The 12,374-nt window shown below is 41.3% G+C and overlaps 1 long non-coding RNA gene across 1 annotated transcript; it reads right to left on the bottom strand.

The window, feature by feature from the left end:
* Window positions 1-1,156: 1,156 nt before the first annotated feature.
* Window positions 1,157-3,770, bottom strand: LOC142747690 (uncharacterized). The gene is made up of 2 exons (XR_012881959.1): window positions 3,387-3,770; window positions 1,157-3,144 (listed from the first exon to the last, which is right to left on the bottom strand). It is a non-coding gene; the product is annotated as an uncharacterized LOC142747690 (long non-coding RNA).
* Between the last annotated feature and the right edge of the window lie 8,604 nt (window positions 3,771-12,374).

Here is a 12,374-nt window from a genome sequence, read left to right as displayed (position 1 = left end):
ATAACCAGAGGCAGCGTTCAGCCCCAAAACTGCGGTTATGGGGTAGGGAGTTTGACCTCTAATTGAGCATTCATAGTGTCCAGGCAGACAAGCGTGGATATTTGCATGCATCCCCCATAGATCGCTTACTTTGCCATACCAGCTAGACTAGACAGCGGTTATGAAGTGCAGCTCTTGCTGTCATGCACTCGGCCCAACTATGCCTTCCATCATTGACTCATTGATTTTAATGGTCACCATGTAGTACACCTGTGGTGGCGCTGCATGTAAACTGGGCCATGCTCATTGACCACTGTTATTAATAACCACACTGAGTGGGAACTGGTGCTTGTCCCTGCTATTACTACATTACATCATGGCACTGTTATGGGTGTACTGTGGCTGGCACTGTTATGGGTGTACTGTGGCTGGCACTGTTATGGGTGTACTGTGGCTGGTACTGTTATGGGTGTACTGTGGCTGGCACTGTTATGGGTCTACTGTGGCTGGCACTGTTATGGTTGTACTGTGGCTGGCACTGTTATGGGTGTACTGTGGCTGGTACTGTTATGGGTGTACTGTGGCTGGCACTGTTATGGGTGTACTGTGGCTGGCACTGTTATGGGTGTACTGTGGCTGGCACTGCTATTATAGTCACACCTCCCAACTTTCAATTATCACAAAGAGGGACAACCTTTTAAAAGTAGGCCAATGAACTTAGGCAACCGGCCACCACATGATGTAAACTAACCAATGATAGCTCCCCTCCCTCTGTCAAACACATTAGATGCCGTTGTCGCTATTGACAGCAGCATCTAATGGGTTAAACCGCAGGAATCGGCGCACGCTTAGATTCCGGCAGTTGGGGCAGGAGCCAGGCTGTGTATAACAGCTGTGCTCCTGCCGCTGATCGCGTGAGTACACTGGCAGTACCCACCCGATCAGAGGACAGATATATCCATCCTTATGTGGGAACTAGCTCCTGCATAGGACCGATATATCCGTCCTTCGTCGTAAAGGGGTTAAAGTGGTTGCATTTATATGGCTCACATGATAAATATCTCTTCTGTATGTGCATATTATCCAATACATCATGGATACAGCCATATTGGATTATCATAATATATACTAATACCTGACTGCTATATAATATTGAGAAATGACGAGGAGACAAAGCTTTTAATATTAAAACACAATTTATTTAACTGAAATTCCTAACTAAAGCTACTGATCCAGAAGAAGGCAAAAACCCTGTGCACGTTTAGCCAATTTGTGCCACAGGGGAAAATTCCTTGTTGACCCCGAGAAAAGGCGATCAGTCCGAGAACCCAGGATCAGAGCTTGTAATGCAACTAACTAAACACATCTCATTGATAGCTATGACAGCGCATTATATAGTAACTTATATCATTACGTATACGGCATATACAGAAGTTGTCCAATCCCAGCTGTTGTCCTCGATGTCCCGGTATCATGCCGGCCGCTCCTCTACTGATCGGACTCTGGAGATCACAGATAAAAGGCGATCAGTCTGAAAAACCAGGAACAGAGCTTGTAATGCAACTAACTAAACACATCTCATTGATAGCTATGACATTGTATTATATAGTAACTGATATCATTACGTATACGGCATATACAGAAGTTGTCCAATCCCAGTTGTTGTCCTCGATGTCCCACTATCATGCCGGCCGCTCCTCTACTGATCGGACTTTGGAGATCACAGCACGACTATGGTCACCTCAGCTGTGAAAGAGAAAGAGAAGTTGTTCAATCCCAGTTGTTGTCCTCGATGTCCCGGTATCATGCCGACCGCTCCTCTACTGATCGGACTCTGGAGATCACAGCACGACTATGGTCATCTCAGCTGTGAAAGAGAAAGAGAAGTTGTCCAATCCCAGTTGTTGTCCTCGATGTCCCGGTATCATGCCGGCCGCTCCTCTACTGATCGGACTCTGGAGATCACAGCACGACTATGGTCATCTCAGCTGTGAAAGAGAAGTTGTCCAATTCCAGTTGTTGTCCTCGATGTCCCGGTATCATGCCGGCCGCTCCTCTACTGATCGGACTCTGGAGATCACAGCACGACTATGGTCATCTCAGCTGTGAAAGAGAAAGAGAAGTTGTCCAATCCCAGTTGTTGTCCTCGATGTCCCGGTATCATTCCGGCCGCTCCTCTACTGATCGGACTCTGGAGATCACAGCACGACTATGGTCATCTCAGCTGTGAAAGAGAAATAGAAGTTCTCCAATCCCAGTTGTTGTCCTCGAAGTCCCGGTATCATGCCGGCCGGCCGCTCCTCTACTGATCGGACTCTGGAGATCACAGCACGACTGCAGTCTTCTCAGCTGTGAAAGAAAAAGAGAAGTTCTCCAATCCCAGTTGTTGTCCTCGATGTCCCTGTATCATGCCGGCCGCTCCTCTACTGATCGGACTCTGGAGATCACAGCACGACTATGGTCATCTCAGCTGTGAAAGAGAAAGAGAACACTGCCCTCCTATGGCCTTCTCCTGTGACATCTGTTCGTCCTATAGGAAAACATCATTCCCTGTTATCCCGGCATAATACCGTTTTATTAACATCCGCGCTGGAGGTGGTCCATGGTCATAGACCCTCTATACAGACCAAACAAGGTCCAGGGTCTCGCAGAACACAACCATGGGATAACTGTTAAGGAGTCTTTACATGTGTGACACGGAGGAGTTATAGGAGGACATTAAACAAGGCTCTTGCTGAAGTCAATGCATTGATTCTACGTATTTACCTTGACCTGTATAATCAATGTGTTATTTATTTATTTCAGTTACTTATATAGCGGCAACATATTACGTACGCAGTGCTGTACAGAGGGGTCCTCTTTTACTGTCCCCATTGGGGCTCACAATCTACATTCCCTATTGGTATGTTTTCGGGGTGTGGGAGGAAACCGGAGTACCCAGAGCAAACACAGGGAGAGCATACAAACTCTATGCAGATGTTGTCCTCGGTTGGATTTGAACCTAGGACCCCAGCGCTGCAACAGTGCTAGCCACGCCCCACATGTGTGTTAAGACATCAGACGGCGCCAAATATAAAACTATAAATAGAATTGTCACGTTACATACGATTTTGATGAATTTCACAGTTCTTGTCCTCATCTTCAGCTGTCGTCCAGATCTCCTCCCTGCAATGAAATAATAAGGGCAAAGTTTGCGCCATTTTAACTTTGTTTAATCCACGTTTATTAAAGTAAACTAGGTCTTCAAATTTTACGGAAAATGTATTTTACGTCGCCGCTTGCGACTTTTTGGTACAGTTTATGCAAAAACCTGCCATAAACTGCTGAGTAAATTCTGACCATAATTTACAACAACCCCCCATCCCTCAAATTTTCAGATTAAATAAACGTATACATTACTTACATACCTAAATGTCTGGAGATTGGCGGCAGATTTTCTCCATGTTACTGTTTTCTTATTGGCTCCAAAACCTGAAAGTAAAGAGCACAACCCCCTATTGCCGCGTGTATAAGCCACGGCCCCAGGTGCCATTTTGTTCTCTCCCCGCCATGCGTCGAGTGTATGGTGTTTTTTGTTTCCAGTGTTCTGGATTCCTGATGAATTATCTTGTGTCTTCTCTACTCATCTTCTTATCTTGGACGCAGCAGTTGCCACATGAACCCCAGATTCCATAGAATGAGTCATTGTGACATCATGCAGTGAGGTAACAATGGCCGCGTGGACTGATGATGTCACAAATATGACCAGAAGTGACATCTCCTGCTATTCATAGTATTGATAGAAAGTTATTACAATGTTACCGTGCACGTTGGTTAGTATTTCAATGCAGGGTTCTTAAAGGAAAACTACACACTAAAACACTGAGGTACTAGAAGTCCCAGCAAACTCAGTAATGAATGATTACACACTGGAAAATTGAAGAACTATAAATCTCAGCCTTTTCTAGATATTAATAAATGCACAGTGGAGCAGAACAGCAGGGCTCACCTATCCTAGGGCTCGATGTAAGACCTAGTTAAGGCTAGTGAGGGCTGGGACCCATTATTTTTTTGGGTGGGTGGGTGTCATGAGTAAAGCACAATTTAAGAATTTTCCACAAAATGACAGGAGTCACTACAGACATTCAGTATTTACTATATTCTTATTTTCTTCTCAGTTTTCCAAACGAATCATTCTAGGAACTTTATTTTATGTGACGTTTAACGCCATAAGGAATAATGGAGATGATGTTTTATCTGTCTGATGATAAAGAAATATTTTAGTAATTGGTTTTGATTACATTTTTTTCCTATTTTGCTTCTGCAGCTTCCATGTTCTACATTACATTACAAGCTGCTTTGTGTTGATGAGTGTCCATCCCGACAGCCGCGCTCCCTGTCAGCTCAGTCTCCAGCCCCTCCTGTCTTCTCCGTAACGCAAATCTAAGCTCAATTCTGATCACATTTGATTTGATATAAACAGAATCGGTTTATCTTCCCCGACACATACTTGTAAGATGTGAGCGGAGCCTAAGGGCTATCTACACCTTTGAAAGGCAATTTTTTTTTTTATTATTATTATAAATAATATATTGATTACATGAAAGATTGTTTCATTTGACGTACCTAACGTTATCTTGAATATTTTAGGACAGTATGAAAAATATTTTCTTTACATCTGATTCTTTTGTTTGCTTCGTTTTGTAATGTGTCATAAAATGTTAAAACAATAAAAACTTTCGATTAAAAAAAATCTAATTATACTCCTTTACTTATATATTTTATGAAAGTAGACCTCACTCCTTGTAAAAATGTCAGTCATGCAAATTAACATCAACGCGTAACTCTGTGTAAAAAATACATTTTGGGCCAGTTCACACATTGCGTAAATACTGCAGATTTTCCGCAATGGAATTCGTTGCGGAAAATCTGCAGCAAATACAGTAGCAGCAAAGTGGATGAGATTGAACAAGTCTCATCCACACGATGCATAAATAGTGAGCAGAAATACCGCTCAGAAATTGACGTGAAGTTCATTACGCAGCATGTCAATTGTCTTCACGTAAACGCTGCTTATATGTTGTGGGATTTCCCTATTGAATTCAATGGGGATGTAAATCCCACATCAAATAGCAGTTGTTACTAAAGGTAATTAACCTCTCAAATATTGTACTATCACAAGCACAGATAGAAGTGTTAGGGATGGGTTTAACCTTTTGCCCAGTCTCTAATTTAGATTTTTTTGAAACAACTAAAGATGTGCATCTGTTTGCAAGGAAACTGCTTCTTAAAAAGCACTTTAATACAGCTCTTTGCCGAGAGGGATGAACAACTCACTCTTAAAGCACTTGATGAATTACTTTGTTGAACCCAAATTTCCACCGAGGGTTAGGGGGCGCTCCACCACATTCCCACCCATGTCAATGTGTCCTGCAGTAGACACTTTTGTTAGATTGGTTACAAATGAATCGAGGATGGTGTCCTTATATCATACTCATAACAATCTTAATGGGGCACAAAGAGAAGCCCTAGAACAACTCAAAAATATGAAAACAGTGGTTATTAAGCCAGTGGACAGGTGTGGTAATGTGGTGGTGTGGTCCATTGATAAATATGAAAGGGAAGCGTTTAGACAGCTCAATGAAGGGTTGTGCTATCAAAAACTTGATGGCTGTCTGGCCCCTTGCTAACTTCAAGGCCCAATTAGATAGGATTCTGTGGAGGTCGTTTGAACTTAATATTATACCAAAAACTGCACTTGAAGGTTTGGTTGTGGATAAACCAGTAATAGCAACCTTGTATCTACTTCCCAAAGTTCACAAAAGCCTAGTGGATCCTCCGGGGAGACCAATAGTCTCCAGTAAAGGGAGTCTATGTAAGACAGTTTGCCGTTTTATTGATTTCTATCTTAAACCCTTGGGGAGTGATTTACCCTCATACATCCGGGACTCTACAGAAGTCCACAATAGATTGGAGAGAGTATTCAAGGGACATGATGATTGTTTTGTGACGTGTGACGTTGAGTCACTGTACACTGTAATCGAACACAAACATGGTATTGAAGCCACTAGGTTTTACTTAAATAGGACCAAATTACAACCTGATCTTATTGAGTTGTTAATTCTATTATTGGTCTTTGAATTACACCACAATTTGTTCATGTTCAAAGACTGCTATTTCCTACAGAAGAGAGGAGTGGCAATGGGGGCGACTTGTGCGCCCTCATATGCCAACCTCTTTCTAGGATATTGGGAACAGAGTCTACAACTACATGATGCAGAAGATGGAGGCATCCTGATTTCTATGCGTTTCATCGATGACACATACTATTTTTGTGGCATGGAGAGGTAGGAAAATTGGAAACTTTCCTTGCGGGTCTGAATGTCAACCAGCTCAATATCCAGCTGACTTCCAAGGTGAGTCGGACGGATATTAAGTTCCTTGACATCAGATTTATTAAAGCCACAAATGGTTTGATTGGTACTGACATTTTTAGAAAAACGACATCTGTCAACTCCTTCCTTAATGCAAAATCGTCTCATCCCCCACAGACCTTGAGAGTAGTTCCAACAGGGCAATTTTTAAGAGCACGTCGGATTTGTTAGACTGAGACTGCCTTTGAAAATCAGGCGTCTGACCTATCGAAGAGGTTTCGCGCTAGAGGATATAAAACTAAGGACATTGAGCCAGGATATGTGAAAGCAAAAAATACACAGAGAAATGACCTACTTATACCTAAACCAAAGAAAAGGGACAACAATAAACAGGTAAGATTCATTACTGGATATCATGCTCAATTGTGTGAAATGAAAACAATCTTTGAGAGATTTTGGCCGATCCCACATACAGATGCAGATTTGAGTTTAGTTTCATCAGATATTCCTCTGATTACTTCAAGTAGATCACGCAATCTTAGGGATATTTTGCTTAAGAGCCACTATGTAGCCCCTACATCAGGGTTTATTTTTAATTCAAAGGGGCCTAAATGGGGATCATACCCGTGTGGTGATTGTGGAGCGTGTTCGCTGATGATCGGATCTCAAAATTGTATTAATTCTTCAGGGTCAAAGGAGTACAAGATCTGCCACAGTATCACCTGTCGTTTAACTGCTGTGATCTACTACGCGAGTTGCCCCTGACAATTGATATACGTGGGTCTCACATCTAGAACTTTGTGTGAGGATCTTGGAACATGTAAGGGACATTAAAGAAGCCATAAAGACTGATGACCCTGAAAAATTGAGTAAATTGAAACCAATACCTCGTCATTTTCTAGAGCATCATCAAGGGAATTGGAGGCTCTTGAAGTTTAGAGGTATTGATAAAATCTTGTTAGGAAGTAGAGGTGGCAATATCCAAAAAACCCTTGCTCAACGCGAATGTAACTGGATTATGAATCTACAGACCGGTTTCCCTAAAGGGTTAAATGAAATGGTCAGCTTTGGTCCGTTTTTGTAATAATTATCAGTGAGTGCCAACCTTTGTTATGTTTGATCTTATGTGTGTAGGAAGGATATCTGAGGAAGTTTCTTGTTTGTATTTCTAGAGTGGACCCTATGTTTTTGATATCAGATGTCTGTATAGACAGCAGTGATACCCTGGATCTAACTGAGCTATGGAGTTCGAGATGGCTTAATCAGACTTTACCGGAGATGCACGTGTTTGTTTTTAAATATGTGTAGACAAGCGTTGACTTTTGTTTGGAACTATGCAATTTTAAAAACCTACTATGTTTGGGTGATATGCACCCCTATGAGGGGGATTATGCACGTATTTGTGGTGTTCTTTGCTGCACATTTTATATAGTGATGTATTCTGTGTATTATCACATCTTTGAGAGTGATTTGTTTCACAATGATATGCCTTTTTTATACCCATATGAGTATTTATTCACATTTATTTTTCACTTGTACGAGAGTATTTATATATACTCTTGCATACCATGACATTAGTGCTCTTGTTTTTTGGTACGTCTATATATTTATTCATATACACTTTATGTTTTTTAGCACCTCCACATATATAATCTTTATTGGACCATTTGGGTTCCGAAAAGAGTATATTTTTTGGTATTATATGTTTTTCAGTTTTTATTATTATTTTATTTTTTTATTATTTTTTATTTTTCATTCTTTATTATTATTCTTTCCGCACTCAGTCACTACACTTTTTATTCATTCTTTTCATTTTATTTTATTATTATAATTGTTATTAATTATGCATAATCTCTACATTTTGTGTAGTCATGTGTGCACACAGTGAGCATACATCGGGTCTCCTTTTGTACACACCTGGCACATTTATCTTTCATGCTGTCAAATATAGGTGATGCCTCCGGAGGATATATAGGGTTGTTCGTCTAATAATTACGCACATATTTATAGACATTATGCACTGAGGATGAGACGCTTGTCTTATACAGAATAATTATAGAATATTGTATGATGGATGCACATTTTGTGTATCCCTTACCGAGTGTACACTCTTACATGTGTGTTGAATGGCATCTCTTGCTTGATGGCACAGTGTATTGGCAGTGCCATCATTCAACATGGCTGCGGTAGGTCTATGGATGCAGTGCGCGTGAGTGTGGTGAGGGGCCATTCATGATGTAGTTTACGGCGCAACATGGACTTGAGTGTTGTGCAGTTGCGCACTACTCACTTCCGGACGCCGTGTACTGCGTTATTGACGTGCCGTCTCCTCTCTCGCATGCGCCAACAAACATCTTACAAATAAGGTAACAGTATTAAATTTAAATCTATTTAGCTTCAGCTGTGTGCTGACTATTTAAATCCTCTTATCACACTAATCCAGCACCCCCTGACGAAGCCAGGTGCGAAACGCGTTGGACAGTGTATTGGCAGTAAATATGGCTTATGGTGGGTGAAGTATCATGTGATATAGGGTCCTATGGTTCTTTGATAAGTATCTATATTAACTTTGTTATGGTGTAACTATGGTCCTATCATGGGAATTATTGTCGTGCATATAGTGGGTGTATATATAGTATGTCAATTCTTGAAATTGACTTGTGCTATCACCATTTTTTGCCCTGCCCCATGATATACACTGTCCTTGTATGTACTTTTTGTACATTTGTTTTTATCGTTGTGTTCTTTTAAAACGGTATGTACAACTGTTCGTGTGTCTTTAAATAAAGATTTTTGTATTTTTTCTATACAATGATGGATATGGTCTTATTATAGCATCTAAGTGAAGTTTTCTCGGTTTACACACTACACTGATCATTGCCTCCAGTTGGCCAAATACAAATTCTGTCCTCCAATTCTGATTTGACCTTGACTCTTGTTGACGACAAGGCTAGATTTCGTCCTGTGGCCACCGCCAACCACCTGCTCTGGTGAGTGCTATATTTTTTTGGGTTCCTGCTAAATTATCCCCAGAAAAAAAAACATAGACACCCACCTTTCACCGAAGTCCTGGAGCCAACAAAGTACCAAGACCCAAATAGAAGTTGCGGGACAAGGGAGTCCTACAAGTCAATTGTCCATTTGGGTTCATCACTAGGACCAAGACCATTACACCTATGAGTATTATTGACCTGTGAAAGTATACACACAATTTCTATCTTTAGCAAAAATTAGACAGCATGAGACATGGTCAGGCATGAAAACGTCCCAGAACTGGAAAATGTATTGATTAAAAGAGATAAAATTCAACGGACACACCAGTTACATAATAAAAGTTACAGACGTCAACAGGAATGGTGGTCAGCCAATATAGATGGATGACTGTACAAATGGAAAATATCAATATCTCATGAATGAATAGTAAGAAATGTTACAAGCTGATTGTGAGACTATAATGCAAAATAGATAGGGTAGCAAAATGAAGAACAAGTTTTTGAAGGAGAGAAGATAGGAAGCCTGAGTCTAGATATGGTTGTTTCAGCATGGAACGTTCCTTGTATTTTCTCCCGAACATGGTCTTCCACCTTGTTGCGGTGCTGGGGGAGTCAGAGGAGAAAACACAAACACGTTCAAGTCGTCGTTCCCTGAGACGTCGGTCAAGTCGTACCGCTAAAGCCATAACCTGATCTAGGGAGTCAGAAGAGCTCCCTTTGCTCCTCCATTCTGAACTAATTCTTAAACAGGGAGCTGATGGTTACCTGCTTCAGAATTGGGTTCGACTGTATCTGCGTCCTGAGGATGCAGATACAGCTGACAGCGGGACATACACTCGGCCGCCCGGGACAGTGGGACACCGCCCGGAATCCGGGACTGTCCCGCTGAATTCGGGGAGGTTGGGAGGTATGTCACAGTATGTGGATTTCACTGATTTGCGGGCAATGTGATTGCCACTGTTATAGTGGTATGTGGATTGCACTGATATGGGTGAACTGTGGCTGGCACAGTTATCACAGTATGTGGATTGCACTGATTTGTTGGCAGTGTGACTGGCACTGTTATGATGGTATGTGATTGCACTGATATGCGGTCATGGGTACTGGCACTTTTCTAAGGGGGTTTTTATGAGGCCATTCTGTGTCTGATAACTGAATCTGCGTTTGTGTGCATTCATACATGTGTGTGATACTGGGTCCATAAGCATCAGCATGCCACCTTGACAATATCCTGCGTATGCCCCTGGTTGGTATGAAGGTTGAAGGTGCGGATATAGCCGGTCGTATTCCATTATACAAAGACTGCTCATCTCTGGATGAAAAGGGGGAAGCAAAAGGGAGGATCCTATAGGGCGCTGCTGCGTGGTTATTGAAAGATAGTCAATGATGGTAAATACAAGAGTAAATACGTGGATATTTATTTAGAATATTCAAGCTACGCGTTTCAACACTGTACCAGCGTCTTCCTCAGGCCATAAAATATACATACAACAAGGTTATTTATATACTGACAAAAGCCAAACAAACAGGAAGGGGATGAGGGTCATACAGGGGAAAGGTCAAAAGGTGAATGTGACGTCATGAGTAATACAGGTATCGGGGGATTATTTTAAATATTGTTAGCAAACAAATTAATAGTTGTACCTAAGGGATGCCATAGTCGGCACCCTGAACAATTTCAAAAAATCAACATTTATAATTTCACATACATATAATTGCAATTACAATTAATTACAGTCCATGTAGTGCGTCCTAAGAAAATTTTCATTCATAAATTCATTAAAAGAATACGTAACATGTGGGGGCGGGAACATTAATGGATAGTGAAGAAATATATAATTAAAATAAATAGACACAGATGAAAAAATGTCAAATATTAATATAATAAATAGTGAACACCAAAGTAACCTAACGGGCAAGGATTTTACTTTGTTCATATGTTGCTCGAAATAAGGAATGAAACCACAAAAGTACAGAAAAACGGGTGAACGTACACGCAAGGTGTGATTAATAGCTGAATCCACTTGATGTGCGTTTTCATAATTGAGACAAAGACACGGGGTTGGTGTATAGATATCTATAGTTGCTTCAAAAGAGGGTTGTTATATAGAGATATAAAGATATGTATATGATTTAAAACTATTTAAAAAAGGAGAACAAAGTATGAAAGGAGCTTCACAGCTTCCATTAGTAATTTATTTGGATAACACGGAAGTTGTCCGTGTTATCGGGATCAGAGAAATGCGATGCAGATCGGGTTCACATTATTAACATTAACGGTAGTGTATACATGTCATAAATAGCAGATAAAAAAAATTATATTATTAAACAAAAATTGTACATGTATACAGGGAGATAAAACTATTACATATCTCTGACCGTTCTATTTTTGGACAGCGCTTTTGAGCGTCCCTGCTGTCCGTAAGGTAGGATCCCGATATTACATTAATAGGGAGCACTGTTACTTGGAAGAATATATAGTGTTTGAGGGATGATCTCCTAAGAGAAAGTTGGTATAACCTATGGATGAAACAAATTTGATGTATGCACAAATATACACATACATATACATGCATATACATGCATACAAATGAAACTACACTCACAGACCAAACTATTCGGTGATGTGTGGTAGCATTTCAATAGACAAAGTGATTAACCCCTTAGTGACCACTAATACGCCTTTTAACGTGATTCACTACTGGGCTTTAGGCTAGGCTGACGCCTTTTCACGTCAGCCTAGTCTAAGTCCTGCACGGGTCTCCCGTGCAGGCAGGAGCCGGGGCTCTGCTGTCTGATGACAGCTGAGCTCCTGCTCCAACGCCCGCGATCGAAGTTTACTTCGATCGCGGCCGTTTAACACGTTAAATGCCGCCGTTAATAGCGACCGCGGCATTAAACTTTGTTTACAGAGGGAGTGCGCTCCCTCTCTCACCCATCGGCGGCCCGCGAATGAAATCGCGGGTCTCCGATGGGGTGTCATGGCAGCCGGGGGACTGATAAAAGTCCCCAGGTCTGCCCTGGACATATGCCTGTTAGGACGCGCCGG

The sequence above is a fragment of the Rhinoderma darwinii genome, chromosome 1, assembly GCF_050947455.1.
Source record: "Rhinoderma darwinii isolate aRhiDar2 chromosome 1, aRhiDar2.hap1, whole genome shotgun sequence".
Taxonomy (NCBI): domain Eukaryota; kingdom Metazoa; phylum Chordata; class Amphibia; order Anura; family Rhinodermatidae; genus Rhinoderma; species Rhinoderma darwinii.
Note: the sequence above shows the minus strand (reverse complement) of the source record. Positions and strands in the feature narration are given on the sequence as shown.